Raw genomic sequence first — 6472 nt, forward strand, 5'->3', positions numbered from 1 at the left:
ATGAAATTTTGGTAAGTGGTTGTATGCACACCCGCGAAGGTTTCTAAATTAGAAAAAATCATCATCTTTTTCTTCTTCTTCATTATATTTTCTTTTATTCGTATGATTCCTATACCATTCATCCGATTGCGACGAAACTTTCGTCAGTTATTGTATGCACACCCGCAAAGGTTTCTAAATTGGAAAAACAATCTTCTTCTTCTTCTTCATTATATCGTCTTTTATTCGTATGGTTCCTATACCATTAATCCGATTGCAATGAAACTTTGGTGAGTTGTCGTGCGCATGCCCACGAAGATTTCTGAATTAGAAAATCATCTTCTTCTTCTATTCGTATGCGTTCCTATACCATTCCTCCGATTGCGATGAAACTTTTGTCAGTTGTTGTGCGCACACCTGCGAAGTTTTTTAAATTGGTATTATATAAAATACAAAATTTGTTGTTTGTTTGTTCTATCCAATTTTGATTTTTTTTACTACATATTGATAACATTAAAAACGTTTTCATATTTTGGATTCGATTTTAATTTAGTGTTCTTTTGTTTGACCTTTACTCCTATTAGAATTATTTTCATATTGCCAAATTGTATTACACATATAATTTGATATTAAAAAAATAATTACCTTTTATTATTTTTTAAATATCTAATATAAATATAACCACGAAGCAACCGTGTGCGAAGCCGGGTACTTCAGCTAGTAATTAATAAGAATTTAGATATTTTTGATACACCCTTGGATGGACTCTCCGCCTAATTTAATATGAATATATAATTACTGTAGTTGTAGATATTAATTTATATCATCAATATGTCACGTCATCTCAGTCACTCTCAATCGGTAACGAAGGGTGGAGGTAGGCTGTGAAGATTCGATATAAATAGTGTACACACTGTACACCAAACTTGATTTGACAAAGTGTACTTATTTTTTTTGGATCTGCTCTAATTCTCAGTAGGTAGGTATGTCAATTTGGGCGGTACTTTACCTAGGGACACATTTCCCAATATTATTTTTCGACTGTCTGACGTGCCGACCAGTTTCTCAAGGGGGAAAATAGCTTTTAATAAAAAAAGTTTAAAAATTACAATTATTGAGACTTGAGAATTGAATTATACGAGATTCTATTTTTCGCCGAAGTTATATTTTTTATTCTTTGAATTTTTTTTTCCATTTTCAAAATTTTTAAAGAGATTCTGGAAGCATTAACCATGCTTCTTTCATATTATTCCTCATCACTGAGCGGTTTTCCATTTTTAGCGATAATGTATGATGCAAAATATGAAGCAGGTGTTTATATTAATTGAATGACTTATTCGTTTATATTAATTGAATGAATAGGTTCGCCATCACTAGGTATTAAACGAATTATTTTCGTCGATCTGTTAATATAATATAAGCAATACAATGTTAAAAATAAATAATATTAAATAATATGCAATAATACTTGTCTTTTTTTTATCACGTTATTCTCTATAGTCATAGAATTGGAATTCTGAATTCAAATTTTAAAAATTCGTAATACAAAAAGAAAATTGCAAATAAAACAAAACTTTGACAGTCAAATTTTATCGTCAACCCATTTCGCCATCGAAATTGTTAGTGCGTTTTTTTAATATATAAGTATAAGTAACATAAAAAAAGATAACATAAAAAAAATAAAATAGAAGAAGCCTTTATTATAGCATTCGCGATGTTCGGAAATCCGAAAAGTGACCGTAAAGTGAAAAGTGAAAAAACACTTTCAAATTCCAACAAAAATGGATGAAGCATTCGGGGATCATTGACGGGAAGAAAATTACCATATTCGACGCGCCCATTTGTTTCAACAAATTCAGGTATTTAGGACAAATTAGTTAATTAAGCATATCAATTATTTTATTTCTCCTGTTATTTATAATAACTATATCTCCACATTTCGTTCGTTCTACTTTCTCACGAATTATTAGGTAGGCACCTATGTATCTATCTTTGTTTTTTTCGTACATATCTACTTTTTTTTGAGATTTGAGATTTGTTGGCAATATTATACAAGGTTGGTTGTTAATCACTGTATTCTTGATTGAGATATTTAAAGGGTGGTTAAATGGAAAGGGGATTCAATTTATTGCTAAATTGTACGACAAAATATAAATTCCGATTTGTGTGGTGAATACAATTTTTAATACATATCATTATTATTCCCATACCAACCGTATTTTATTTGAATATTTTGGCTTGACGAATGGAATCGAGAAATCGCCGCCCTTAACGCAGACTATATTGTCGTCCTATACTCCTATTTTATATTTAGTTTCAAATTGTCTGAATTTTAGGTAGGTACTTAGGTATTTTACAACGTTTTTCTTAGGTCGTATTCTTATTTGTCCGATAAAGATCTTGCAATCGATTTTTAACTAACTTCCCGACTAGCTAGATATTTGAAACTTTTAGAATATATCAGAACACGATGTCAATGCATTTTTTTAATACTTTTAGCCATCTTTAAGTAGAATTAAATTAATTTTTCGTTAATTCTGTTTTGTATGAAAAGTTATTTCGATACCATTATTGGTTGCTAGGGGGTCCTAGCAACTAAATCATTTAAATAATATATACGTGCATTACTATAGAAATCAATATGAAATGACATTTCATTATTCAGTATTTCTATCAAGTACAATTTTTTTTTGATCATTTAAGCTAGTCAAGTCAAGTTTATATAATTCAATAGAAAATTTAAAAACGTTGTATATAAAAAGTTCTTTTTATCTTATAATTATTATTATTTTATTTTTGGCTATCTTAAACAGACAAATATACCAAAAAGCTTAAATTTACAAATGTACCTACATACCAGGGAATTCATGGAAATAATGGAAACTGAAATACCTAACAAGTGTGGAGAAACAGGTAACCGATCTCGAGTGTGAAAGAATATGAGATAAACTTAAACACTTGTCAAGAATATGCATTCGCATTCGTTCTGACAACTGCTCTCGTTTTATGCACTGACGCTAATGCAATATTGAAATACACTCGATGATTGCACTCTATAATGTGTGGTTAATTTTCGTAGGATTCTCACACATTCAAAACCCTGCGTCAAAATGTAGTGTACTGGGATATAGTCTATCGGAATTATATTTATTAATCTGTTCTGTGCTACATACCATCTATTGAGAATTAGAGCATTACCACGAAAATTACTCTCAAACAGTGGTGTTGTTAGGTGCGCGGAGGCCAGTGGCGCTTACAGGCTTGGAGGCACCCTTGTGAATATTTAGCCTGTATGATCAACTGCTAGAACAGTATGCTTTATAAAACAATAATGGTTACGTTGACAAGATTTTTATGCTTCGATTATTTTTTTTAAACTAAGATGTTATACTTTAAAATAAAGAGACGGCGTTGTCTATTTCATTGAAAACTGCTAATGCTCTCAAAAGTTGTAATATTTGTATTCGTGCCTCCGTTCGCCACTCTTTATTATGTGCCGCCCCTATGCAACGCATGATCTGCATATCCCCATGGGACGTCACTGAGTGCAATCATGATTAGAAACTTATAGCACCTGTACACGTGCATGGATTTACTATTACGATTTACGATTATTTACAACAATAATGTGTATTTTAAACTATCGTGACAATAACTGACACGACTGTGTGTGAGGAAGTGAGTTGCAATATTGCTGGTAGATTTGATTCATGGCCATGTAGCAGTCGAGACGATTTAATTTGTGCAACCGGGCTTAGGTACTCGGCCTCGCGCACTTTAAATAATGTCTCTATTCAGGCAGTCTCCACTAGGGATCCCGGGATCCCGAACTGTTTTCGCTACCTATGAATCCCGGGATCGGTATATATAGGTATAACAGAAAAAATATTTTTAATAACATACGAATAAGTAGGTACATTAGAAATAAACTGAGTTTGAATGAAGTTTAATTTATTACCCATCTGTTGCCAATTCATTTTATTTTTTCACATACATTAATAAAAGGGATAAAGATTGGAAAAACAATGCTTCGCACTTTTAACAAAGTGATTCCACCATGTTTTTTAATGTATTTGTCATTTTTTTTATTTTAATTGAACTTGTATTTATTATCTTTTCATAAATAATAAAACTGTTTTATTTCCACATTATTATTTATACATTTATAACAATATTATGTACTCCATTAAACCTATATATTTCCAAAGATTTAACGTACACACTATTAACAACAAATGTCCAAACTAAAAATAGTATAAACCAGGGGTGGCAAACCTATGGCACGCGAGATGAATTTGCCCGGCACGCAAACGAAAACCAATAAAAAATTACAAAAAGGTATACAAATGAATATTATACTTATTACATATAAAAAAATAATGACGACATTTGAGAAAATTGTGCAACCTGCGGCGAAAATATATACCTAAAAAAACGAGCCGACTGTGAAAAATTGACCAACGTGCGGCGAGCCGACTGCGAAAAATTGACCAACATGCGGCCCGCGGCGAAAATGACAGTCAAAAAATATTTTTTGGAAAATGTTGGCACTGTTTTTGTGTTTCTAAATGTCATGTTGTGAAAGTCTTAAATTAATAAGTTGTAATGCCCACTATTATGTAAAAAAATAAATAAATAAAATAACAATGCTATGTACCTATATAGTTAACAAAAATAGAGTCTTTAGGATAAACAGTGATTCATAAACAGAACTTCTATAATTCTTCTATATAAAATAAATATAAAAAATCTTAACACCACTGCACATGGATGTACTGAAATATTACTATATTCTAAAATATTAGATCGAGAGGTTTAAAAGAATACTAATTTATGTAATAAAAATACTTTATGCGGTCATCAACTGTTTAAAATAAATATAAAGGATAATATGGCTTCAAAATTATATAAAAAGACTAGCTGACCCGGCAAACGTTGTTCTGCCATATAAATTATTTCTAGTGAATATTTTGGTTGTTAAATAAAAAATAACGAATGTATCGTAAGTGTGTGGGGATGGGATATATGACAGAAAGAGGAATAGAGCGCTGTAGACGATGACCGCCGATAAAAACAAAAAAACATCAACCATTCATTTTCTCAATTCAAAATGAGTAATGATGTTCATAATGAATGAATTACCTGTGACAGGATCTCGTTGTTTAATGTTTATGCAATATCCGTCTTTTTCCTTCCTGAAAATTAGCGGATATTGGAGAGCGTCGTATGAACGGTGTGTGTCAGCGATAAACTCCAGATTATTGTTTCTTCTTCGAATCACGATTTCTCGCGTCAATGTGTGGTCGCCAACCATGATTCCAGCAATGTCGTCAACAACAGGCGCATTGAATCGAAGCAAGTGCTCTCCAGCTGGTGTTTTCTCATGATTGATGACAATAGCGTGATTGTCACTTTGCAATTCGTGCATGTGTGCTTTGAAGAATTTCAATAATTCATTGTGCTCATTCAACAGGGCGTCCAGTTCGCCGACGATGCGCCTGGCATTAGGCGAATTGAGGCTATTGTAGCCGCAACGTGCATCCACATGATTGATGTCCTCACCGCCCATGAAGTAGATTTGTAAAAAATTATGTGGTTCGTTTGGCATTGGCAGCAATGAGCCTACTTTGTGGTATACTTGGCCTTTGATTTTGAACGTAGAATGGAATTGTTGACCATTTACCGCAGTATTGTGAACTATTTCTGTTGCTCCGAACGAAGTCTTTTGGAAGCATGAATTGAATGTGCGAATGGACTTCAGGAACAGGTTTTAATCTGGAACCGTGCCGATGAGCAAGCCGTTCAATGGTTCTGGTGGTATCTCAATTTCTGGTAGTTGCACTTTTCCTGATGCGTAACACATCCCGGCTGACTCATGTTTGAATTTGAGCGCATGACAATGGGGACATTCTTTGTCCATAGCACCGATCAGTACTTTCGGATGAGCGGAATATTTAATATCTGGCTCGTACTCGAATGCGAGACGAAGGAACGAAGCGGATGTAAATGTTCGATGTACTTGTTGGCGTTGTCGGTCATTTGCTCTGCGTGTGTTAACTACGAACCGGCGCGCTTGGCTCCGTTCCAATTGTCGCTGTTGATTTCATACAGCTCGTGCCTCTTGTGATTGGGATGCACGCAATTGCGACATGCTTACACGCACGTTTTTGTTATCTTGTTGGATTTGTTCGTCTGTTCTTTCTGCTCTACTATTTCGCATGTTTGTTGCTTTATTCGTTCGACGGCCCAAATGGCCCCCCTTGCGTCTTGATGGCATTGTGTACTGTAATACACGCACATAAAAATAGATAAATTAAAATAAATCGTACAAAATTTTGCACGCACTGCGTTGTGATATGCCGAATGAAATGTCAATATGATGCGACGCTTCTCTTGAATCCTTCTTGGACGTAGCGCCATCTGTCATTCAACAACATAAATAATTTCGTTCTGTTTGAAATACAAACGACGGTTAAATTTGTTCATACAAAAA

The sequence above is a fragment of the Rhyacophila brunnea genome, unplaced genomic scaffold (genome assembly GCF_057557595.1).
Source record: "Rhyacophila brunnea isolate RB1 unplaced genomic scaffold, BYU_Rbru_1.0 scaffold_24, whole genome shotgun sequence".
NCBI lineage: Eukaryota > Metazoa > Arthropoda > Insecta > Trichoptera > Rhyacophilidae > Rhyacophila > Rhyacophila brunnea.